This window comes from Pteropus vampyrus, unplaced genomic scaffold, assembly GCF_000151845.1.
Source record: "Pteropus vampyrus isolate Shadow unplaced genomic scaffold, Pvam_2.0 Scaffold128, whole genome shotgun sequence".
Taxonomy (NCBI): domain Eukaryota; kingdom Metazoa; phylum Chordata; class Mammalia; order Chiroptera; family Pteropodidae; genus Pteropus; species Pteropus vampyrus.
In genome coordinates, this window is record NW_011888909.1 from 3,924,545 (window position 1) to 3,952,047 (window position 27,503).

The following is a 27,503-nucleotide window of genomic DNA, read 5'->3' on the forward strand; positions in this document are numbered from 1 at the left end:
AACTTTGCCACCAGACACCTACTACACAAAGCTGCGCTAATAAGATGGAGACTTAGGAGCTTTGCTTACTCAATACATAAGAACAGACACAGAAAGGCAGCTGAAATGGGAAGACAAAGAAGCAGAAACCGTATGAGAGAACAGAACAGAGATCCAGATATAATGGAGTCAAGCAATCTAACACATGCAGAGTTCAAAACACTGGTTACAAAAAGGCTCAATGAACTTAGGGGAAGAGTAGATGAACTCGGTGAGAACCTTAACAAAGAGATAAAAACATAAAAATGGAAATGGAAATTATAAAAGGTAACCATTGAGAAATGAAAAACACATTATCTGAGATGAGGAGTATATTAGATGGAAAAAAGAGATTGGATAAAGAAGAGGGTCAAACCACCAATATAGAGGATGGGGAAGCCAAGGACACTCAATCGAAATGGCGAGAAAAAAGAAGCCAAGGCTACAATAATAATTTAAGGCGCCTATGAGACACTATTAAATGTAAAAATATTCATGCCATAGGAGTACCTGAAGGAAAACAAGAAGTTGAAGAGCTATTTGAAGAAATAATGATGGAAAACTTGCCTTACCTGGTGAAGGAAATAGACATACAACCCCAGGAAGCTCAGAGAGTCCCAAGAAAGAGGAACCCAAAGAGGCCCACACCAAGACACATCAAAATTAAAATGCCAAAGGTTAAATACAAAGAAAGAATCTTAAAAGCAGCAAGAGAAAAGCAGTTAGTTATCTACAAGAGAGCACCCATTAGACTGGCATCTGATTTCTCAAAAGAAACCATGCAGGACAGAAGAGCTTGGCACAAAATATTTGATATGATGAAAACCCAGGATCTACAACCAAAAATACTTTATCCAGCAAAACTATCATTTAGAGTCGAAGGACAGATAAAGAGCTTCCCAGACAAATATAAGCTAAAGGTATTTACCAACACCAAGCCAGTATTACAGGAAATGTTGGAGGAACTTCTTTAAGAAGAAAGAACATGTATCAAAAACATGAATTAAAAATGGTAATAACTACATTCCTAACAATAAGTACTTCAAATGGAAAAGAATTAAGCACTCCAACCAAAAGATGAGTGACTAAATGGATAAGTAAACAAGACCCCTACATATGCTGCCTATAAGAAACTCATTTCAGATTAAAAGGCACACAGAAGAAAAGGAAGAGGATGGAAAAAGATATTGCCTTGATGGATCTAGCGGGTTTTGCGCTGAATGAAATGAGGATAGAGAAAGACAAATATCTCGTGATTTCATGTACATGTGGAATCTAAAGAACAAATAAACAACAACAAAAGTAGTAATAAACTCATAGATACAGTGAATATTTTGAGGGCCACTAGACAGGAGGGAAGTTGGGGGCTGAGAAGAAAAGGCAAAGGGATTAAGAGGTACAAATGGATAGTTGCAGAATAGACATGGAGATGTGGAGTGTAGCATGGAGAAGATGGTTAATAAAGTAATTAATATGTAAGGGGAAGAGAAGTGCTAGATTTAGTGGAGTGACTGCTTTGCAAGTTATGCAGATCTCTGAATACTAGGTTGTACAACTGAAACTGGTATATTATTGTATGCCAATTATAATTGAAAAAAAACTCATTGAATTGTACAATGTAAATATGAACAATTAATTCTCTATTATATGCCAATAAAGCCAGGGGAAAAATTTTTAAAAATAAACAATAAACTCTGAAATGCTTTTATTTTGTATGTTACACCAAAATTTTTATATTTGTTTGATAAAATCTGAAGTACAAGCTTTTCTGTGTTTGAGGCATTGTGGTTTAATACTGACTCCAAAACAATACATGGTTTGCAGCAAACAAGATTCTAAGTGAAAACTGGTGATTTTTTAAAACTAAACTTAACAGAGTAAAATCTAGATATTTTCTCAAATTTAAATAAGTTCTTTGTTGAACTCATACCTTAATTGGACTATTAGGGTGAAAAATTGATCTGAATTAGAGATTCTTTAAAATAAATTCATTATAACTTTCAAATGCATTCAATAACAAAAGGAAGTAAAAAGAAAAATATTTTATATCTAACCAGCACAGCTATGAAGACTAAATAAATTTCATGGGTAATTAATATCATTTGTATGAAGACTAATATGCCTAAGATTAGAAGTTCTTTTTTATAGGACATACGATTTTCTTGAATGTCCCTACTCTGACTCAGAGTAATGGTTGGCCCTGGTGACCACGTATGCCTCAGAAAACCAAATAGGTTAATGCAAGTGCTATCAAACACTCTAATGCAGACTCTAGCCTGTATCAACCAAAAATAGCAAGTTTTCTCTAATAGAGTCTTGTCTCGTTGTACATTTGTGGATAATTTAACTTACCACCATAAAAACTAAACTTGAAGTTGAAAATAAATATTATATTCCTGTATATACACCTGCGTGTACATATAAATATATAGTTGCATATGCATATATACTTTCAAACATGCTCAAAATTACAAAGATAATAAAATGAATCCTCACATCATCATAATATGGATTCCATAATTTTCAAGACTTTGCCACATTTGCTTTATCGGTTCTTTTTCCCCTTAATTGCTGAAATAATTTAAAGCACATCTCAGACATCATGTCATTTCACCACCACATACTTCAGTGCACATCTATAAAAACACTTTCTTACATAATCATATACTGTTATCACGCTAACAAAATTAACAATAATTCCTCAGTATGATCTAATATCCATTCATAATCCCATTTCCCTGATTGTCTCCCAAGGTCATTTTACATAATTGAATAGGGGTACAAACAAAACAAAAGGCACACATATTACCTATCTTAATCTAGAATCAACCACCCTCTTCCCTGCCTCTCACTCTTTTCAAGCCATTAAATTATCACAGAAATGAAGTCACCTGTCCTATAGACAGACCCACTGTGAATATAAAGAAATACATTTTAGATAGATAGATAGATGAGAGAGAGATAGAGAGGAGGAGAGAGAGAGAGATTTTTGTCTCTTAACCCAGTTCCTGTTAATATTTGGTCTTTGACTCTGGTTCCTGACACAGAGCTCCTAAATCTCTTGAAATTTTCTAGGTGATAGGAGCAATTTTTGTTCTAATGAAGCAACTCTGCTGGATGGGGGCTGGTCACAAGACCAAGCCATGATTAGAAGCTAGGAACTTTCACCCCCCAACCTCTGTTCTCCAGAGAAAGGTGAGGGACTAGAAATTGATCATGCCTACATGATTAAGCCTCCATAAAAATACTAAAACTATAGGATTCAGAAAGCTTCTGGGTGGGTAAATACATCCTCCTGCCAGAAGGGTGGCATACTCCAACTGCACAGAGACAGAAGCTCCTGCTCTCAGGACCCGTCTAGACCTCACTCTGTGTAGGTCTTCATCTAGGTATTTGCCTGTATCCTTATCATATCCTTTATTATATAAAAACCTGGTAAAGGTTTTCCCCCAAGTTCTGTGAACTGTTCTAGTAAAGTGAACCCGAGAAGATGATCATGGGAACCCTAATTTATAGCCAGTCAGTCAGAGGTACCAAGAACAACCTGGAACTTGCTATTGATATCTGAAGTGGGAGCAGTCTTGTGGGAGTGAAACCTTAACTTGTGACATCTGATGGTATCTCCAGGTAGATAGTGTCAAAACTGAATTGAATTGTAGGACACCAAGATGGTGTTGAAGAATTGGTCGATGTGGGAATAAACCCACATATCTTGTGTCAAAGTGTTGTGAGTGTGGTAGTAGTGTGAGAGTAAAGGAAAAGTTTTTCCTAGACACCCACATTCTGGAAGCTTTTGTGATATCATTTAGCTTTTTCCTCTGTCCCTTAGATTTCCTGCAAATGGAAGTTGGCTCTAGAGGTTTGATTAGAATCATATTCAGTTATTTAGTGAACATGACTTGATATTTGGTGTTGTGAGCTTCATGTTGCTTCATATCAGAATACCACAATATCTCAATCTCTCAATTTCAATGATAATTAACAGGTTCAGGTGATGAAGGCCTGAAATTTTCATTATGAAGTTCCTTATAAACTTTCCATATACTGGTTTCTTCCATTGATGACATTTGCTTGATGCAAATAGTTCATACACACACACACACACACACACACACACACACACACACACACATTCACATATATACATGTATGTATGTATTTTATATATGTGTTTATACATTTGTACTTTTGTATATTTATATATGTGAATATATACAGGTAGAAACATATTGAAAATATATATGTATAAATATCAGTACTTATATATTTTTTCCAATGTGTTTCTACTGATTGCATGTATTATTCCTTTTGATACTTATATTACCCCATTTGGGGCAACAGAGTCCCAAATGGCTCCTAGTCCTTATGATGACCCATTAGTCTTTGGGCTTAGCACACTGCCTAGTTTTTGTGGCTCCTAGTCCTTATGATGACCCATTAGTCTTTGGGCTTAGCACACTGCCTAGTTCCTAATAAGGAGTTCTATAATTTTTATCTATAATTATATGAAAGCTAAACTTATTCCCACATTAAAATGATCAATAAGAACAAAAGTATTCAGCTTATTCAATATATCGATATCACAAGAATTTATGAGATCCCTACTCTGTAGCAGGCACCATGAAAGGTGGCTGGATTACAAAGACAGATAAAGCATGGCTCCTCTTCTCAAGAGCCCTATAGATTAGAGCTGCTGTCTGTGAACGCACCGTTGCAGCACATCAGTGCTTCAGGATCAGTGGGAAGTTGGTTGTAAACCATTTATTTGCCATAAATAAGAGTAGTGATATTTGCAAATGACTTGATTTTAAAAAAAATGAGAACAGCTTCAAGGTTTACCCCGCAATACTGCCAGTCACAATTCATCCCACTATGCAGAGTACCAGGGAGTGTATGGCAATGTGTCCCATACATATGTATCATTTATGAACCGTGTCATGGTCTAAAAAAATACTGGTCTAGGAAGAGAATTGTGTCATCAGATGAATGTAATACAATTTGATATGTTCTCACAGTGCTTTAATAATATAGATAAGCATATGATTTTTAAAAAAAATCTCAGTGAGGAGGTAATTATGAGTTGGACTTTGAATAACTGAAAACCAATGTTGATTAAAAAAAAAAAAGAAAGGGCATTCTAGGCAGGGAAATCAGCTTTGGCAAAGGCATAGAAATGTGATAATTGTACAGATGTCAGCCCTAGGTTTTGTGTAGATAGAAGACAGAATGTGTTTGCAAAGTAACAGAGAAAGTTTGGGTGAGGCTCTGTGGTACAGGCATTGAATGCCATGACAAAGAGTCTATACATTATTATCAGGCTGTAGGGAACCGTGAAGGTTGTTAACCAAGAGTAATACGGTCAGGTCTATGTTTTAAAAGGACAATTCAAGGGAGAAAGGGAGGGGAAGGGAAAAGATGAATAAAAATGGAAAGAAAGTAAAGAAAAAAGTTGAGTTGGAAGCTTACTATAGTCCAGATGAAAAATTATGAAGCATAGAAGCATCCTTGATTTTTCAGGTAGAGAAAAAGAGGCAGAAATTGAATCAAGGAGTTTTTCAAAGGTGAAACTTACAGGTTTTGGTGTCTGAGGAAATGAGAGAAGTCATAGAGAAGAACAGAGGATGACTCTGAGGTCTCTGAGTGTAAACAGGAAGTAGTTGAAATGCAAGTTCATTTACTAACTAGCCAAATCAGAGTGCAAATTAAGAATTAATATTGAGTATATTTGCAAATAGGCAAGTTGCAAAGAGAAATAAACTCAACTAGATTTCCATTTTGGAAATTAGCCACATGTATTGTGGCTAATATACACAGTTATACACAGTCTCTTCATTTTTAAATTTTAATGTTCCATTCATAGTAAATTATGAATGTCCAGTATGCCAGGATATCATCCAGAGTCAAAGAAGATTTCCAAATTTGAGGGACAGGTTGCCTAGCAACCAGAATCCCCTCGAGCAGAGAAAAGCTGACGTTTTTTTCCTGTAAAGTCTTTTATAGATCTGCAAGAGGAGCAGGGGAAATGATCATTAAAAACTGACATTATGATTTGGGTTCACTTAAAGAAAATTTAATTTGCTCAACCAGCATGAGGCTTCCTACTTTCTCCAAGAACTTTTCTAAAATCCTCAATATACATTAGTGCCCATTTCCCATCCTTGATTAATCCCAGCATATGATAGTCTCTCCTCATTGGTTTAACCCTGGAGGTACAACCTCACACAGGAGTAACCATTTCAGTTTTCTTTCCCAAACACACTGACATGTCTAGGGCCATAATCTTACATGTCATGTAATCACTGAAGACACAGGCTTTGGACCCTGGTCTTAAATCCTGGCACTGGCCTTTACTATCTGTATAACCTCCAGCAATTCTTTACTGTCCCTATTTCTCAGTTTCCTCATCTGTAAAATGCAGATAATAATAGTAACCTCCTTCATAGTGTTGTGAGCATTAAGTAAGTTAATATATTTAAAGTGCTTAACAGGGTTCTGGCACAGTAAATACTCAGTAACCTTTGGCTATGATTACTACTGCTTATTATATGCATCCTCTGACAATTCTGGAGAGATAAACACACAGTATTTGTTATAAAAATAATGGATGATTTTCTAGTTCTTTTCCCACAGCTTCCTATCCCTCTGTTCCATTTTGTATTAAAATATTCCAATGTATCTCAGAGCTTCCCAAAGGAACCTTAGGAATTGTCTGAGAATTCTACAGGTATGTAACATAGAGCAGTCAGAAGAAAACACACAAACCATCTCTTAATGGGTGTGAGGAATTTGCAGCCTATGAACAATAGGCCTAAAGACCCTTTTTCTGGGTCAGCCATCACAACCAGAGTCTGAGCACAGAGTTCTCTCTTTGGTAAAATATACTCAAAAAAGAAAGAACACTTGCTGGAAATGCGCAAAAGACTTCCTTACGAAAAAGGAAAAGTGAAAACGGGTAAGCTTATGACAAAGGAGCAGGGGAGAAAATCAGAGATTTTTCAGGATTGTTGAGGAAACTTTCCTGGAAAGGCCCCAAGATGAGCAGAGCAGGACACAGAATTCACCCTATCAAGGCCAAAAAATCAGGTTGTGGAAGCAGAATAGTGGCCCTCCAAAGATGTTCATATCCTATGAATATGTCGCCTTAAGTAGCAAAAAGGACTTTGTAGGTACGATTAAGAATCTTGATTCGGGGAATCCTCTTGAATTATCTGGGTGTTTCTAATGTAACCACAAGAATTCTTACTAAGAGGAAGGCAGCAGAGTCAGAGAAGGAGATGTGATGACAGGAAGAAGAGATGCAGGGCCATGAGCAGAGGATGCAGGCATCTCTAGAAGCTGAATTCCCCACTAGCGCCTCTAGGAGAAATACAGTCTATTTTAGACTTCTGATTTTCTGAGCTAGAAGATTATAAATTTCTATTATTTTAAATCATCAAATTAGTGGTAACTGTTACAGCAGCAAAAGGAAGCAAAGACACAAGTAGAAAATGGGAGAGACTAGGCAAAGTCTACTACCATTCCTGAATATGCAAGAAGACAGCAAGAACAGAAGTCATAAGCAAACAGATTAGAGAACCAGTGGCTAAAAATGATACAGAGAAAGTGGGAGTGTTCAGAAGAAGATGAAAGTAGAACCAATTTGAGCCTGATAAAATTTGGCAAAAGAATGTGTTTGCTTTAGCCAATTAGGAGTTACAAAAGCGTATTATTATTATTATTATTATTGTTATTGTTATTGTTATTGTTATCGTTATTATGCTTTTTGTGGGGGAAAACTGTGAGACTTTGAAATGCATGGAAAGGATTCCTGGGTGTCTTGTCTAACATACTTTTGCAGGTTCTCACAGACTTTCATCAACTGTGATCAATTATACAATATAGAACTTGCTGAAAACTAATAATAATGCAAGTGATCCTGTCCATAGAGATGCAGATTAGTAGTGTCCAGTGAAATGCAATCATGGCCCAGGGGATGGACCCATTTTGCATCCATTTGTAGATCCACTTCAGCATTCCTTATTTGCCTATATATGTGTGGTTCTTCAATTTTTCCTTGGTACAAGCTGTATCATCCTACTGGCTCTCTCAATTGATGACTTAAATAAAGTCTTTGACACACGTTTATTTTATATCTGTATGAGAATAATGATTTCACATTTTCAAAAATTTATCCTGTAATATTTTATTAGAGTAGAACTGTAACATAGCTAAGAAAGCCCAAAGCTGTGTGTCTGTCTCTATTCCACCTTCCCAGGTGCTGACTTTGTGACACCAAACAGTAGTGCCTCGGGACTAGGTACTAGAAGGGCCAAAACTGTGGTACATGCCAAAGGATGAGGCCGACACTAGGATCTCACCAGGCAGAGGACTTTTTACAGCAGGGAACTGCTGCTTCCCAAACTATAACTGACCAAAGGCTTGATATAGGAGCTGGGGGCCTGCAGTAGAAAGCACCACTCTTCAAATCCTTTCATTGTTGCCCCCACTACATCCAGATAATGTTTCACTATCCTGGTTTTGGAGAGGCAACTAAGCATTCTTCCCACAGAGACTCTCTGTGCTTCAGGACTATAGATTCTGCCATGAGAAAAATAAAAAATAAAAAGAGAGACTACTAAAGGAATCAGGAAAAAGAAATGAGTGGTCCTTAAACGCTGTTATATAGGATCAGGGCTAAAAATAACAAATTTTGACCCTCCAAAAATGTTCAGGTTAAATTAGCTTCAGAAATGGTGTGAACATAGTCATGGGTGAGAATCATCATGGATTATCATCACAAGAAATTAGCATGTTTATCAGTGTCCCAGCCACTGGAGTTGATGTCAAGGAGTCAAATAATATATTGTTTCTGCTGTGCGTCTGACTCCAAAACAATATTCATAATATTATGAAGATAATGGACATTTTTGCTTTACTCCTAGCTTTATGGAAAATGATTTTGTTTCTTTATCAGCTAAACATTTGTTCCTTGGTTTCGAATAGGATTTTATTATATTAGAATTACAAAGCTTTATTTGGGAATTAGTATTAGACTTTATTAGATCATTTCAATATATATTGAGCTTATTTTTCTTCTCTTTCTTAACCTAGTAATAAGATGCACTATGTTAATGAATTTCTTTATTAACTAGTTTTACATTCCTACAACAAGCCTCCCCATCCTGGGATATGACTCTGAATGCATATAGCCAAATTCTGTCCACTAGTAAATTCTTCTGGACTTTTGTGCCCACATCAGCATTTTCTAAACTGTTAAGCAAGACATTATTAAATGTGCAAAGATTTTTAAAAGGGGCTTATTTTCCAGCTTGAGAAATGGTGAGTTAAAACAATATTAGCAGGTCTCTACTGCATGAACACTCAGAGGCTTTCACAGGCCAATACACACCGTGAATCTCAAGGAGAGGGAGAATGTGCTGCATTTCCCAAACTTATTTGACTATGGAACTTTATCTAGAACACTTATTTACATTTTCCCCAAACAGTATTCTGAAGAACACCAGTTTTCAAAATGCTGGTTAATTAAAGAACAAACCTTGTTTGTTTTGTTTGTTTCTGAAATACTTTTATTGAGGTTTGGATTCAAGATCATGTTTCCATAATAGGATAAATTTAGCAAATTTGTCCATGTTTCAGAAGGGCTTTTTTAATATAGGAGCCATCTACACCTTGAAAATTTGAAAGAATTCACTGTGACTCTGTCAGATGTTTCATGGGAAAGAGCAACATTTTCATAAATTTTATAAACCCTTACTCAGCCCTTACTTACCCTGCCCTAGTCAAGTATCCTACTTCTATAAATTTAATTTTTTCAGTTAAAAAAATGTGCTCCATTGTTTAAAGATTAAAACCTGATTAGCATTCAACTGCATGTTCTCATACAGTTTAACTATGCTTCACAGATATTGTTATATACACATTCTCATTTCTAATTTTGTTCTATCTTTTGCATTAATTCTTTAAACGAAGAACTTGAAGTAACTTGTAGAGCAGAAACCAGGTGTGAAAAACGGCTACATTATTGCTTTTGGGAAACTCATGGTCTAGTGTGAGAGGCAGACACATAAGTATATAATTACAATTCTTCACTATAAAGAATGTAATAAAGGTATGCAAACAAGTATGATGACAATAATAATGTGATTAACAGCCTGGAGAAATTGGTGCTGTCATCAAAGACTTTGAGTCCAGAAACACCAATAGAGAACCACATAGCAATTTAGGAGAAGGCTACAGATCAGTGAGAGAAGAATGGAAGGAAGGATGGAGTCTAGAGAACATGGGCAGAGGATGGCAGATGAGGCTGGTAAAGTATGTTTCAGATTGTGTTAGTCTTCTGTTGCTGCTATAACAAATTACCACAAACTCAGTGGCTTAAAAAAACATAGATTTTTTTTTTTTTTTTTTTACAGTTCTGGAGGTCAGGAATCTAAAATGGTTTTCACTAGGCTGAAATCAAGGTGTTGGTGGGGTGGTACTCTCTCCAGAAAGCCTACGGGAGAATGTTTCCCCGCTTTTTGCAGCTTCTAGAGTCCACCCATATTTCTTAGCTTATGGCCCCTTCCTCCATCTTTAAAGCCAACAATGTAGCATCTTTTTTCCTTTTTGGCCTCTGATCTGCTGCTGACACCATTACATTTCTTTTCTTCTGACCCTCCCACATGCCTCTTATAAGGAGCCTTGTGATTTCAACATAAGGTAACATATTCACAGGTTCTTAGGATTAGGATGTGAAAATCTGTGGGGGAAGACAGCATTATTCTCTCACCATAAGGCCCTCGTATGCCATGCCTAGAGTTTGGGTTTTATATTGCAGGCAATAAGGGGCTATGGGAGGTTTTTAAGAAGGAAAATGACATGATCAGATCATGATAAAGAACTCTGGTGGCAATATAAAAGACAGCCTGGAGCAGGGGCAGACTGGAAGCATTAAGATCTGCTAAGATATAATACCAAAGCGGAGCAATAACAGTGGGGATAGTAAGCAGGGTCCAATTACTGAAAAAAGTAGAACTGACAGGACTTGATGACTGATTGGAAGAGGAGGGTGAGATTATTAAACAAAATCAAAACTCTCCCAAGTGGAAGAGGTTTGGGCAAAAAAGGGTCCTCCTAATTGGTCTTGTGCCTTCTGCTCCTTCCCCCTATTCCATCCTCCACAATTCTCCCTCGCTACTGTGACCTCATATGGTTTAGGTTAAAGTCAACTCCACAGTCTAATGTACAAGGCACTTCGTGTTCTGGCCCCTGCCCTTCTGTCCTGCTATATTCCTTCCATTCACCCTATTCCAACTCACAATTTTAACCAAGTCATATTACTTTATAGATCTTGTTATCCAATGTGGCACCTTGTTAAGTGCCTTCATTCATCAGCTCATACGGCCACCACTGCCTGGATTGTCTGTCACAACAGAGAACATGAACACAAACTCTTCTTTTGAACATTTGTTCCTTCCTTCATGGCCCTCCCGGGTAGAATGACCACTGCCTTCTCCATGTCAGTGAACTTGGTATGGGCTTCCATTATTTAAACACAGGCACATGCTTAGACCCATAATTCTGCTGCTGGCAAGTAAATATTCTGAAATCAAAAATGATATTTTATTCATCACCCCATTCTTGGTGGCTAACATAGCACCTAACATTTTAGCCTCTAAATAAGTGTTTGGTGAAAATATCTCCATCAGTGAAGAAATGTGAACAATAAAATAAAGTCATTATAAGTTGTAAGATGTTATATTTAGTCTATCATATGATATATTCACACAATGGAATATTATTCAACTATAAAAAGAAAGTACAAATGCATGCTACAACATAGATGAATCTTAAAAACATTCGGCTTAGTCAAAGATGCCAATCACAAAGGACCACATATGGTATGATTCCATTCCTATGAAATGTCTGTAATAGGCAAATCCATAGAGACAGAAAGTAGATTAGCTGGGCAAGGGGCAGTGGCAATGAGGAGTGGGGTACAGGAGTAAAGGCTGAGGTGTACATGATTTCTTTATGGGGTAATATAAATGTTCTAAAATTGATCATGATGGACCCATAACTAAATGAATACACTAAAAGCCGTTGAATTGTACACTTTAAATGGGTGAGATGTATGGTATGTGAATTACATCTCAATAAATATGTTACCAAAAAAATCATACTAGAACCAAATATGATTCACTAATGAGAAAAAAAATAAAGGATCAGAGAGGCACTGGGAGATAGACCCTACTGATAGTAGATTTCCACCCAGGCAGGCAGTGAGAAATAGGGAGGTGAATAAGTTAACATATATGAAACTCTTACTATATGCTGTACACTATGCTAGGTACCTTACCTGCATTTTCTCCTTTAGTCCCCATGAGTTAGATACTTTTATCCCTATTTTGAGATGAGAAACTGGGGTTCAGACAGTTCCAGTCATTTGCCCGATGGCACACAGTTAGCAGGGGGTAAAAGCCAAGATTTGAATTCAAACAGAATAGCTCCCAAATCCATACTGTTGACCACTTAGCTTTGTTTATAGTCTTGGTGGGTACACTGAAGATTTTCCTTTTCATTTTCTGCAAGGGAGAATAATCTTTTAAAATTCTTCAGTTGAATGAATTGTTTTCTATAATAATTAAAATATTTAATCTGTGTACCTTTTGAGTGAAACTTGGCCATGCACAATTTCTGCATTGAGGGATTTAGTACATTTTCTTTGTGATCTAATATATTATCAGGTTTTGTTGAAACCTCAGGAACTTTAGAAAAGAAGGTTTACTCCTCTTTACAGAGGAGGTGCTTAATGCTCCCTTGATATAGTAAATATATTTTACTATTTAATGACTTCCCAAAAAGAAAATTCTAATCTCTTCTTAAATTGTTTTAAAAATAGCAATGGCCTTCTCAATAATACATTCTTAATGCAAGCGACACCCTTAAAAGTTAAAAGAGGAATACATCTCGGTAATTCAAAAGACCAAGAAGAACTCAGCCATTTGTAATCAGATATTTCAATATTTGGAAGGCTTTTTACTTCAGTACAATGAATAGCCATAAAAAGATATAAACCTTCTTGTGAAAGACTTGGCTTCCTCTGCTTTTTACATAATCAATTTGACATTTAAATTTTGGCAAAGGATTGCGGGTACCTTGCTTTATTTATTACCTGAGATTAGATAAAAACTTCACTGTTATCAAACCATACCAGGCTTTTTTTCTAAAATAATGTGCAGTTTTTCAAGCAAGGATCACTTTGTCCTGACATCAAAGCCTACAGAACAGGATTTCCAAATATATTATAGATAGAAACCATTCTCCTCCCACCCTTCCCACTCTTTCCTCATTCATCCCTCACTGCTACACACCCCTCCCCTTAAAATAACCCACTCCCACCAATTCTGCCTTCCACCAACTGCTACATTTATAGCATGGCACCAACTTTAAAAAGAACAAGGAAGCACAAAAAAAAATTCAACATCAAAATTGTGCCAGACAAGAGTAGAAGGGTCCCCAGGCACCAAATTTGTCATTCTACACACCATATAGTCAAAACTGAAAGGCAGATAGGTATCCCATAACCTCATGCTTGCTTTTATTGATGTAGGGGACATTTTTATCACCAGGGATAGTCTAAGAGATGCTGCAGCCAGAGAAGGCAGTCCAGGTAAATCAAGCCCTCACTAACCCTATGATGACATCTGTACTCTTAAAGTCACCCTATTGAAGGATCTTTTCAGAAACATCTGAAGAATAAATAAAAAGTAGAGGCTTAATCGGTAGCATCTAATGCTCACTCTTCCAGCTTCCCATGGAAGGCCCAAATCAAAAAGATAGTAGCTCAGCTCACCCTCAAAAACAAAGCTAATGGTCAAACTACAGCCCAAGTCTAGATGTAATCTTCCACCCCAACCCAAATTATAAGGCTGGTTTGACAAAACAATCCAGGTCTGACTCTGCTCATGAAACAAAGCCAGCTGGGAAAGTCAGCAGGATGCTTCAGTGGACCTCTACTTACTACCCCCTCAGTCTTCACATAAGAGAAAACTGGCCATCCAAGAAATGAACATTGGGATACTTTGTACCCCAATTTCCCCCCTTTCTCCTCTCCTCTATATCTCATTGCCTTTCTTCATGCAGTCTAATGTTCAGATAAATCCACTCAAAAAGAGCCAAATGAATATGAAATGTAGAGAGTGAGAGAGTAGCAGTGACAATGGCATATTTTTGAGGTAGTATACATAGGGACATAATGGTGAAGAGCCCAGGTTCTGGAGTCAGACTGCTTATGGTGAATCCTGGCAACACTAACTACTAGCTGGGCAACCAGGGCCTCTTAGGGCCCCATTCCTGTCTGTGAATGGGAAATAATGATGTCTACCTCATATTTTATAATATGTGAAATACTCAGAATAGTGCGTGGCTATAGTAAGCACTCAGGTTTCAAGCACTTTACAAAGTGTATCTCATATTATCTCATTTAATGACCACAAAAAAATGCTTTGAATCCTATGGTACACGTGAACAAACAGGCTCAGAGAAGCTATGTAACTAGCCCAAGGTAAATGGAGCTAGAAGAGGTGGAGCTGGGACTTGAATTGAAATCTAACATTAAAGATAGGGGCTCTTTATCAACATACCATTCTGCTACCTCCCTAAAGGTACAGTCACCGTGGGTAAAGGACGACACACAAGGACAAAGCAAACACAAACCTGGTGATGATGGTTGTTTTTCAGGTATTGGTTTAAAATAGAAGGGAACCAGTGGGGGGAATGACAAGATGTCACCACATCAAAGCAGTAGCTGTATTAGGTGGAAAGATGACTAAAACCTGAGACCTAAATTTGGAGCATCATACATCACACTGAACTGTAGTTTTAGGAGAGCTGACCACCCATCACCAAACAGACAGAAGGTGCAGCCCAGAACAGCCCATATATCCATCTCTTGGCAAGGACTACATCTGGACAGATCTTGCTTTGAAAAAAAGAGTAAAAATTGACAGGGATGTATGTAAAACTATTTCAAAACCATACCCTAGAGTCTCAGGGGAAGAACATGCCTCCAAAGAATTCAAAGACACATGAGTTTCATGAAACAGGAGCAAAATCTATAGCAGAAGAACAGCCTGAGAGAAAAGAAAACAGGAAGAGATGAAAAGGGATATGAGTAACACAAGAATTATAAGACATCAAAATGCATTTAAATATCTATGTGGAGGTGAGACAAGATGGATACTGCTCCAAATCAAATCAGTGATGTTAAAAATACACTTGAGAAATTCTCCAAGAATGTAGAGGAAAAGGATAAAGAAATTAATGGGAATAATAGATAGGTAAAAACCAAATTTAAAACTCCAATCTAAAGATAATCCATTTTTTTCAGAAGAATAGAACAAACTAATGAAAAAGTAATAGAAAACATTTTTTCTTGACCTTTAGAAAAATCACATTCTATGAAAAAAGAGATCCTCCCATGGATATATCCTGGCAAAATATTTATTAAAATATCAGAAAAATTAAAAACATTCAAAGTTCTGAGAAAAAAAAATATTTAGAATAGAACAAAAATCAGACTAACTAACTCCAGCTGCTCTGCAATCAAAAGTTCTAGAAAACACTGGAACATCATCTAGAAGGAAAGTATTATAGGCCCAAGGAGTAACCCGCGGTTTTGAAAACACAGTTGTGCAGTGTGAAGAAAACATCCTTGGCTATTCTTGCTTTGAGAATGTATACCACAGATTAAGAGCCCTTTAAAAAAATCACTTTAAATTCATGCCAGGAAAATGAATTGGTCATGCTATGGATACATATAGATATATAGAAGGATGCTCATTCCACTCTGTAGCAAAGAACTGGACAAAGAGCCAACTAAATATCTACTGTTCAAATACAGACAAAGAACATACGATTCATGTTCTTTGCCCAGTTTTTGTTAGGAATTGTGAGTTTTCCCAAACTCTAGCCTCCAGGTGGGTTAAAGATTGTTGGGATATTTTCTGGGGGCCCTGGACCAAGCATTCTATGATACTTTCTAAGCTGCTCTCCTTCTCCTTTAACTATTACTTAATTCCTAGGACCAGGGTCGCATCCTGTACCCTAGAGATCACACTAAGTTTTACAACCACTTCAAACAATAGCAGGCACTTCTCTGTGTCATTCTAATCAGCAAAGCCTAAATTATTTATACTGCTACACACCATATAAGAATTAATACAAACAGCTTCATTGCTCCTTCCCAAAACAGAGCAACACGAACTGAAAGGGTGTTTTGATCACCCAGCACTCTGCAGTCTGACGTTCTGTTCCTTTATTACTTAATAACATTTCTAAATGCAGAAGCAATGCATGAGCAATGCTGAAAATACAGAAAAATACCATGGGGGAAAAGCATCCACAATCCCAATGTCCAAACAGAAACGTTGCTAAATTTCATATTGTTCATGCAGCATTTTCCATATGTATCCTCTTAGAAGAGTACTGTTATTCATATTAATTTATTTAAACTACACAGTTTGTCACTTTTGGTTTACAAAGTATCATATGATTTTTAAACCCTCATATCAAAAAATATTATTTTAGATGGCTGTACAGCATTCTATCATGAATAACTGACTCACAGTAGACTCAATCAATCCTTGATCTCTGGAACATTTATTTCGGACATTATAGAAATTATACTACACATTATGCATTATACATTATACTATGACATGAGGTAACTAAAATTTAGGTTCAGAAGCAAAATTATCTGAGAATGAATCCCTATTTCACCATTTATTACCCCTGCAATGTTAGGCAAATTAATTAAACAATCTGTGCCTGTTTTCCCATAAGCATAACAGAGATTATAACATTACTTAATTCAGAGAGGTGTGAATTAAATGAATTAATTCATGTAAAGGCTTTAGAACACTCCCTGAAACATGGTCAACAGTATTTATTTAGGTTGTTCTTTGTCCAGTTCTTTGCTACAATGTGGAATGAGCGTCCTTTAATATGTATCTTTTTTTAACTTACATAATTATTTTTAAGATAAAACTCTTAGAAATGAAATTGTTAGGTCCAGAGGCAATTCACATTTTTTAACTTGTGTATATATTGTCTAATTTAACACCAAAAAGTTGTACAATTTTATAATCCACCAACAAAGAATGAAAATTCCTATTTTCACACATCTTCCCCAAAACAGGGTATTTACATTTTCCCCCACAATTCTGCTGAGATAGTAGATGAAATGGACATTTTGTTGTCTTATTTTACATTTCTCTTAGCAATAAAGCTGACCATATTTTCTGAAGGCCTATTGATCATTTTGATTTTTTTTCTTTATGCAAAACTTATTCATGTTCTTTGCCTAGTTTTTATTAGGAGTATTTTCTTAATTGTTGCAAAAAAAAAAAAACCACTATGTATTCGGGATAAACATTTATATTATATGTTGGAAGTATTTTACTTCAGTTTGTCATTAGCATTAGATACTAAAATCATTTGTTTATAATGTTTTGATTTTTTAATACTTTAAATTTATAACGTCAAATCTACCAAATTTCTCTTTTATAATTTATGACTTTGGGTGATAATAGAAAAGGCACTCCCGAACCCAAATTTAGATGTATTTTACCTACGTCGCCATCTCTAACATTCTCTGTTATTTAGCACTTCATATTTAATTCTTCTTTTCTGCTTTGTTTATCTTTTGATTTTTTTAATTTTTTTTTATTTTTAAATTAGTGTTGGTATACAATATTATATTAATTTCAGGCATACAACATAGTGATTAGACATTTATATAACTTGTGAAGTGATCACATCAATGAATCTAGCACCCATCAACACCATACAAAGTTATTACAATATTATTGAATATGTTCATTATGCTATAATTTACATCCCCATAACTATTTTGTAACTACCAATTTGTACTTCTTAATCTTTTCTTCTTTTTAACCTACACCCTCAAACCTCTTCCCATTCAGCAACCACCAAAACGTTCTCTGTATCTATCAGATTGTTGCTGTTTTGTTTGTTCATTTATTTTGTTCTTTAGATTCCAAAATGTAAGTGAAATCATATGGCATTTATCTTTCTCTGTCTGACTTACTCCACTCAGCACAATACACTCTAGGTCTATCCATGCTGTTACAGATAGAAGATTTCTTTTTTTTTTTTTTTTTTTTTTTTTTTTTTTTTATCGCTGAGTAATAGTCTATAGTATATATGGACCACTTCTTCTTTATCCATTTATCCCTTGATGGACACTCAAGTTGCCTCTATACCTCGGCTGTTGTAAATAATGCTGCAATGAACATATGAATGCACATGTCCCTTCGAAGTCATGTTTTGGCTTTCTTTGGATAAATACCCAGAATATCCATGGGTCCTTCTTTGTCTCTTGTTATAGGCTTTGTTTTAAAGTCTATTTTGTCAGGTGTAAGTACTGCTACTCTAGTTTTGTTTGTTTGTTTGTTCGTTTCCATTTTCATGAAATATCTTTTTCCATCCCTTTACTTTTGGTCTGTGTATGGCTTTCTATCTGAAGTGAGTCTCTTGTAAACAACGTAAGTAAGGGTCATGTTTTCTTATCCATTCAGCCACCCTATCTTTTGACTAAATCACCTAATTCATTTACATTCAAAGTAATTGTTGATAGATATGTAGATATTGCCATTTTATTATTCATATATATTTTTTTATTTTTTTCTGTTTTCTTCTTTATAAACAGTCTCGTCAACATTTCCTTATAATACTGGATTGGTGGGGATGAACTCTAGCTTTTTCTTGTCCAGGAATCTATCTGTCCTTTGATTCAAAATGATAGTTTTTCTGGGTAGAGAAGTATTGGTTGTAGGACCTTGCTTTTCATCACTTTGAATGTTTCGTGTCAATCCCTTATGGCCAGCAAAGTTTCTGTTGAGACATCAGCTGACAGTTTAACGGGGGCTCCCTTGTAGGTAATTAACTGCTTCCCTCTTGCTGCTTTTAAGATTCTCTCTGTCTTTAACCTTTGGCATTTTAATTATGTGTCTTGGTGTGGGCCTCTTTGGGTTCATTTTGTGTGGGACTCTCTGTATTTCCTGGGCTTGTATGTCTATTTTCTTTACCAGGTTAGGAAAGTTTTCCATCATTATTTCTTCAAATAAATTTTCAGTTCCTTGTTCTCTCTCTTCTCCTTCTGGTATCTTTATGATGCAAATGTTGGTATGCTTGTTGTCCCAGAGGTCCCTTAAACTATCCTCATTTTTTTTGGTTCTTTTTTTATTGTTGCTGTTCTGATTGGGTGTTTTCTGCTACATTCTCTTCCAAATTGCTAATTTAATCTTCTGCTTCATCTAATCTACTATGGATTTCCTCTAATGTATTCTTCATTTCAGTTATTGTATTCTTCATTTCTGAGTGGTTCCTTTTAGTTTTCTATCTCCACTTTTATGTTTCCTATTTCTTTGTTGAAGTTCTCACTGAGATCACTGAGCATCCTTATAACCAGTGTTTTAAAATCTGCATCTTGTAGATTGCTTGTCTCCATTTTTTTAGTTCTTTTTCTGTAGTTTTGTTCTGTTATTTCACTTGGGACATTTCCTTTGTTCCCTCATTTTTGCTGCATCCCTGTGTTTGCTTCTATGTATTAGGTAAGGCTGCTATGTGTCCTTGGCTTAGTAGAGTGGCCTTATGTAGTAGGTATCCTGTGGGGCACAGTGGTGTATTCTCCCTGGTTACCTGAGCCAGTTGCTCCAGGTCTGTCCCTTGTGTGAGTTGTGTGTGCCTTCCTGTTGTAGTTGAGCCTGGGTTTCTGTTTGCATGTCAATGGGAGGGACTGACCCTCAGACTTAGTGGTTGTGAGGACTGGCCATGACTACAGTGGAGAAGCTATTATGCAGAAGCTCATCTGATGGAGCAGCATTCACTTTTTCAAGGCTCTAGTGCATGCCCAGTCAGTCTTTTGGGTGTATAGTTTGTGGAGGTAATTAGGCGGTGGTCTGGTGAGTTCTGAATCTAGTGCTTTTTAATCACCACCACACACAAGTGTGGGGCCAGCCCATTTAGTGTCTCTACCCCTCCAACCAGTCTCAGTGTAGCTTCTTCTATGTGTTCTTAGTTGTAGGACTTGCATTCAGCTAGATTTCAGGTGATTCTCAATGATGGTTGTTCTGCAGTTTAGTTGTAATTTTGATGTGATTGTGAGAGGAGGCAAGCGCAGCATTTACCTAACTCTGCCATCTTGACCAGAACCCATGTTGTCTAAAGTCTATGGTTTCTTAAGTTTCCTTACAACTAAAACAGATATTGAATTGAATTTGTTTTTGAAGACAAATCTTTACTTCTTGAAGATATATTTATTTCTTTTCATGTTGCAGATTTGTTTATATGCCCCCTATGAATTTTGTTAGTCTGGCTTATTCAGCCTTCAGAGAGAATAGATGTATCCCTTGATGATATTTTTCTCACCTGGGCACCTGAAATCATGTTGAATGACCTAGGCCCTGATATTTTTATAGGAACTAAAGACCGGTAATCTACCCAAATACAGACATTATGTGTCAGTAAGCCTCTCTTTGTATCATTGTGTGTTGAAAACCTTTTGAAAGACTTCTTATACTATCTCTATCTAATATCAATATATATGATAAAATATCAACACTAAAATGTGTCTAAATGTAAAAGACTCTAGAGAACTACTCCCAAAGTTGGTAAGAACTAAACTTTATACCATGACAAACAAGGACTTACATGATCTGGTCTCTCTCCAGTTTTCTCTCCTCTACTCTCTCCCCCACTCCCTATACTCCAGCCGTCCTGGCCTTCTGTCTTAGTTGAGCACAAACTTATTCTCACCTTCGAGCTCTAAGTTGAAAGTAACACTTAGCCTTGGGATATTACCATGGCAGACAACTTCCCGTTTTTCAGGTTTCACTTCAAATATTGAGGAATATTTGGTCAGCTACACTGACCATTGTAATTGCCCGCCTCCTATGTCATTCCTATCTCACCAGCTTTTTTTTTTTTTGATAGAATTTGACAAATTTAACTTAAATTTGTTACCGTTTATTTGTTATCATATATATATGATATATATATCCCCCATCAAAAATATAGGCCTGTAAGAGCAGGGACCTTCTCATCTTTTCATCATTGTAACTCCAGAATCTAGAACAGCTTGTGTAAATAGCAGACAGGTCATAAATGTTGTGAGTGAATAATAGTTATGTATGTTAGGCAGAACTCTGGGTGATTTTTATTTTTCTCTTCTTATTTTTCTTCATTTTTCATATTTTACAATGAATATGTACTACATTTATAGCTTAAAAAAGTAGATTTTAAAACAAAAACTCTATGAAAATTTATATGTACTATTGGTTTTCAAAGTTTTTAGCTGCAAGTCTTTTTAACAAATTTTTGTGTATTTTTCCAACATATAAAAGTAATAAAAGCTGTATTTTATTATTATCAACATATTTTTAATTCAGATTATAACACTTGCTTCTTATAAAATTAACCAAAAAATATTGAGGCTGTTTTAATAAAAACAAATCTTAAATTGAGGAGTATGAATGAAAGTTTCTGTTTAATGACAGCCTTGGGCATTCACTTATTTTAATTTAGCTTTTTAGTATTAAGGAAAATCCTGATTCACATAGATGGGTAGTTTCAAATGGTAACCATTCTTGTCACCTGTTCTTATGATAGTCTTCAGTTAAACAGGGTATATACGAGAAAGTTATTCTTAAGCTTATAAAACCACAAATTAACAAAGCTACACAAATTTTCATACTGGTAGTTTCTAATAAATTTGGTTTTTAATGTATTTGACCTATTATTTTGTTACAGTTCTAAATAGGTTGGAATATATTAAAAATACTAAATGTGAGTAAAACAAACAACCACTTAAGCATGTCCAGGGAAGACTACAGTTTCAAGAAAGGAGTTTTGAAAACCATGGAGATATACCTCCTACCAAAAATTCCTTCTTCATGCTTTCTTTATTCTCCTGGGAATTTTTTTTTTTTGATGGGTGTATATTAATTTGTAATGCGGGGGAGGGGGGAAGCTATTCTTTAAAAAGCCAAAGGGCATGCATAATATGGACAAATCTCGTAAACATAATGTTCAACTAAACAAGCCCAACACAAAGACCATTTGGTTCCTTTTACATAAAGTGCAAAGGCAAAAGAAGAACATACACAACGTTAGAAGTGAGGGTAATGACTATCCTCGGAGAAGGCTGGGGAGACATCACCATCAGGGTTTTGAAATTCTGGTCATGTTCCCTTCCTCCCTTCTTTGCTTTTTCCTTCTTTCTTTCCACACACTAGTGGTTTTTAGTATTTTCACAAATATGTGTATAATCAGTCATCATTGAAGTCAACTTTAAAACATTTCCACCACCTCAAAAAGAAACTCCATTCCCTTTAGTTATAATCCACAACCCCCAAGCCCTACGCAAAGACTAAACTGCTTTCTTTACAGATTGCTTTACAGATTTATCTATTCTGGACATTTCATATAAATGGAATAATACATTATGTGGCCTTCTGTATCTGGATTCTCTCATTTCACGTCATATTTTCAAGATTCATGTTCTGTTCCTTGAACTAGGTGCTGGTCTCCTCACTTTGAGAAAGTTTTCTGAGTTGCACATTATGCTCTATGCACTTTTCTGTGCATGTGAGATACTTCAATATAAAATTACAAATAATAAAAATTAAAAACATAGTCCAAAGAAGGTATTCTAGCAGTGTCCAGCTGAGGTTCTTATTTCCAAAGAAACTCATACCTTCCATATACCTTGCGGGTGTAATATAGGAAAGGTAATATAGGCACAAGAACTACACAGATTGACTAAATATTAAACCAAGTAGATTTCAGAGCCTGCTACTTGTCATTAGACTGGGAACCTGGTTGATCAGCCATTCCACCAGACCACAGGAACCTACAGAACAAAGGAAGTTTCCTGCAGAGATTATTAACAACTATTTACCCATACTATGAAAGGAATACAGGAAAACACAGACTTTAAGGTGTACCTTGCACAAGTTAAAGATAAACCCAACCATTCATTCCATTCTTTACTCCCTATAATCAGTAATTTTTCATAGAAACTAAGAAAACATATATAAGCCCAGCTCTTTAGATGCTCAGGGTCTCATTCTCTGACTTGGAGAGGAAACCACATCTCTGTCTGTGGAGTGTTATTCCTTCTCTAATAAACTTTCATTTGCTCGTAACTCTGGCTCGGTCTTGAATTCTTTCCTGTGCAAAGCTAAGGACCTTCTCTCCTGGTGTAAGGCTTGACCCCGCTCTTGGGCTGGGGTGGGATTTGCCACATCCTGCATCAGGGGGACCCCTTCCCAGCTCGCTCAGCACACTATCTCCCTTTGTGGTACTGAGGACAATTGTAGTGACAAGAAGTTTGTTCATACTCTCTTCTCTCTTCCCCTTTTGGCCCAACCATCCCCCACTCCCTACCATGAGGACAGGGGTTCTTAGAGAAGGCCCCCTGTGCATGCTGGCCGTTCCATTCTTTCTAGTCTCCCCCACATGTACCCCAATAAGATCACTCTTGTATGTTTTCTATCCCCTGGGAGTCTTGCTGGATGTAAAAATTAAATTATTTTATGTTAAGATATTTTATGCCATCAGGGTAATAATTCTAAAATGAAAATTTGATTGTTATACTTCTAATTAAATCTTCCCAAAGGCTCTCTGTGGCCAACAAAATTAACTGAGGTTCCCTGTAGGCTGTCCCTGACCTGCTCCTTTCCCACATCTCCAGACCTCAGTCTTTGCACCTTTTTTCTGCCCTATCAATTATCCAGATGAGGAGAGCCTTGTACGGTTTCCCAAATCCATTATGCTATTTCACACACCTTTGTTTTTGCTGAAGCTAAAACACCCTTCTGCCTAAAACGCCCTTCCCTTAGTTTCCCTTCTTTGTTTGCCAGGTAAACAAACACCTACTAATCTTTTGCGGCTTGGCTAAGACACCTCCTCCTGACTCTCCAGGGCAGTGCTGACCAGCATTGTCTGTGCCCTGCGGAGCTCCATTCTATTTCATCAGCTGGGAGATCATGTGGAATAGTGTCTCCTGTGTCCTGATTTGGAGTAAGTTGACTTAATCTCCTGGAACCTCAGTGTCCCCATCAGTAAAATAATAATAATAGAAACGACTCAATAGGTCCCTTCAAGAATTAAATTAGATAACAGACCTAAAGCATGAAAAACAATGCCTGTCACATCATAAATGTTCAATAAATGCTAGATATTATTATAAAACTTCATTAGATGTGCTTGTTTATATTTCTGTTCCATGCTTATAAAATGTGAGTCCCTGAGCACCATCTTATTCATCTAAGTTGCTGGAAGATGATGTTATGGCCTACAATGGGTTCAGGCCTGGGTTTGAATAAATATTCTGCCACCCAAGCTGGGCCAGTTTCCACATCTCTGAAATGGAAATATGATGGTGTTGTTAAGAGGACTGAAGAAGATAATGAGAGCAAACACTTGGCACATATTCTGGCCCACATTAAAGGCATAATAAATCGCTTTATATATAATTCAAGACCTGACTCATAACAGATGCTTGACAAATAACCTTTTTTATGGTTCCCAGACATCTGACTGTTTTATATTTCAGAACCATGTGTTTTTTCTTAATTACCATAAAGAGGCTGAACCTGCCCAATACGAAAGTGACTTATGGAGTCCTAAGGGCTTGTTGAGGAGCACTCCATTCCCCACTACAGTTATTCCAAAATACTTTCCTCATCTCCAGTCATACATTAGGTTAAGACATTGAAGACTAACTTAATATGAACATATTTCTAAATAGAGTAGCACATTAACCTATATATAGTTATGGTGCAAAACACCTTAATACAAAACCGTTTGTGGATCACTCTTAGCTTGGAGAAAATCTTTGAGGAAATTTTGATTGGGGAGCCAAAAAAAGTTTAAAAGAGCTAGCAGGACCATAGGAGAAAACCCAAGCACCCTCAGTGCTGTCCTTGTTGCTACTTCACAAACCTTCATTTCACAGAGGATGTGATCAGATGATAAATTTCTGATCAGAATAAAAAATAATTCCAGAAAATGGGGTTGTTTCAACAGAAACCTTTCTAGCACTAAAACAAGTTTCAACATGCCTTGTTATGCTCATCATTAATGTAACTCATGTCCTAATTAAAAATAACCAAAATCTGTTAATATATCCTCATTCTCCACTCTTATCAAGTAGCCCAGGATGATCACTCTTACCTCAGAGTCAAAGGAGGCCAAGTGGCCATCCTTTGAGATGAAGAAATTTTCTAGATCATTTGCTTTGTTTCTTAATTTGGAGTCCCTAAACAAACAAACAAAAAAAGCCTAAGGCAAAAGTTTATGGGCCACTAAAGGCAAATCTAGAACAGCATAAAGCAGATTAGTGATTCCTCAGGGCTGGGAATGGAAAAGAATGACTGTAAATGGCCCAAGGGCTGTTTTTAGGGTGATAGAATTGTTCTAAAATTAGGTTTTGGTTTTAGTTGTGCAGTGCTATACATTTTATGGTAAATAAATTATACTTCAGTAAAGCTGTTGATGAAAATTTTTTAAAAAGCTTAAGGGCTAACACTATTGGAAGACAGAATTCTCAGGGAGCCAAGAGTGAAGGCAAAGGAGAATGTGGCAAGGAAGGGGGTACGGCAACTCAGAAAGCCCCAACGTGAATCACCGTTTTCCCATAAAACTTCAAAAGACCTAAAACCAAGAGACAGCTCCAAAAGCACTTACTGCCTTCGTGTGGCAGCTGTAAATTCACCGCCACGATCTCCCTTCAAGAACAAATCTGCCACTGCTGCTCCATAGCCACTTTCTCCCTAGGCAAACCCAGCCAATGAGATTTGGTCCTGGTCATACCTACACAGCCTGGGACCCCTTAATGGGCAATCTTTGCTACAGAATTGCACATTGGTCTGGCCAAGGCTCTGTCAGATCTTCATCAGAATCTGAGGTTCCCCTGTCCAGCCCTGCTTCCGACCTCTTGTTTCACAGGCATTATCTCCCTCCTCTCAAATAAATCTTTCACGCTTCACCTCAGCATCTCCTTCCAGAAAGACCCACACTTGGTTACCTTAAAAGTCAATAAGATGCCCCCTTTCTATGTGCATCCCAAACTTAAACCTGCAATCAATCTTACTCTCACTTATGTCCTGGAGTTCATGAACCCCGAGGAGGCAGTGTCCATGGGAACAAAGTATAAAGGGCTGGAGTCTTTTAGAGGAGGGCCAAATCTTTTGAGTGGGCCTATAAGTATATAGTAGTTTCCTATGGCTGCTGTAATAAATTGCTACAAACTCGATGACTTAAAATGACAGAAACAATTTACTGTCTCATAGTTCTGGAGGTCAGAAGTCTGAAATGGGTTTCACTGAGCTAAAATCAAGGTGCTGGCAGGGCTGAGTTCTTTCTGAAGACTCTACGAGATAGTTTGTTCCTTTGTCTTTCCCAGCTCCTGGAGTCTATGTCTGTATCCCTTGGCTTTAGACCCCCTTCTATCTTCAAAGCCAGCAACAGTTGGTTGAGTCTTTCTCTGTTCAGTATCACATTGATCCTGATTCTTCTTTCACTTCTAATCCTTTCTTTAATTTATTTATTTAAATTAGTTTCAAGTAAACAGTACATTGGTTAGACATGTATAGAGTTCATGAAACAATCTCCCCAACTGCTCCCTCTCCTGGCCCGCCACCTAGCCATCATATTAATGCTAACTGCATTTCCTCTGCCGTGTTCCCCCTCCCCGTGACCAACTATCAACTACTAATTTGTACTTCTTTAACCTTTCACCCCATTCTCCCAGTCCCCCAACATTCTTTCCTTCTTTCCGTCACCAAATTGTCCACTATATTTGTGAATCTGTTTCTGATTAGTTTGTTCTTTTTGTTCCTTAGATTTTGCATATAAGTGAAATCATATGGTATTTATCTGTCTCTGACTTATTTCACTCAGCATAATAACCTCTAGGTTCATCCATGTCATTGCAAATGGTAGGATTTCGTTTTTTTAATGGCTGAGTAATATTCCATTGTATATATAAACCATAATTTTTTTATCCAATTGTCTGTTGATGGGCATTTAGGTTGCTTCCATAGCTTGGCTATTGTAAATTGTGCTGCTATGAATATTGGAGTGCATAGATCTTTACAAATTATTGTTTTGGCTATTTTTGGATAAATACCCATACTTTCAATCCTTTGATTATGATGGGGCCACCCAGATAATTCCTTTATCTTGAGATCAGTTGACTAGAACCTTAATTCTAGCTGCCATCTTAATTCCTCCTTGCCCTGTATAATATATTCACAGGTTCCGGGGATTAGAATGTGCATATGTTTAGGCATTATTCTGCCTATCACAGAGCACATCTCAAGTGCAAAGTGCCTAGACCCTGGGGAGGTGGCGCCCCCAAGAAAGAAAGGCTGGAGTTAGTGGTCGTAACCTTCATATCACTTCCTTTCCGCCTC

At 36.8% G+C, this 27,503-nt stretch overlaps 1 protein-coding gene and 1 long non-coding RNA gene across 7 annotated transcripts in view; one reads left to right on the forward strand and one right to left on the reverse strand.

Moving 5' to 3' along the window:
- Positions 1-1,174, forward strand: part of LOC111744146 — a 12,220-nt gene extending 11,046 nt beyond the window's left edge. Inside the window, exon 3 of the long non-coding RNA XR_002782021.1 lies at positions 1,101-1,174. This is a non-coding gene — a long non-coding RNA (uncharacterized LOC111744146). The remainder of the gene's footprint in view (positions 1-1,100) is intronic.
- CALN1 (calneuron 1) overlaps positions 1-27,503 on the reverse strand; it is a 537,511-nt gene that overhangs the window by 312,489 nt on the left and 197,519 nt on the right. The window lies entirely within an intron of this gene.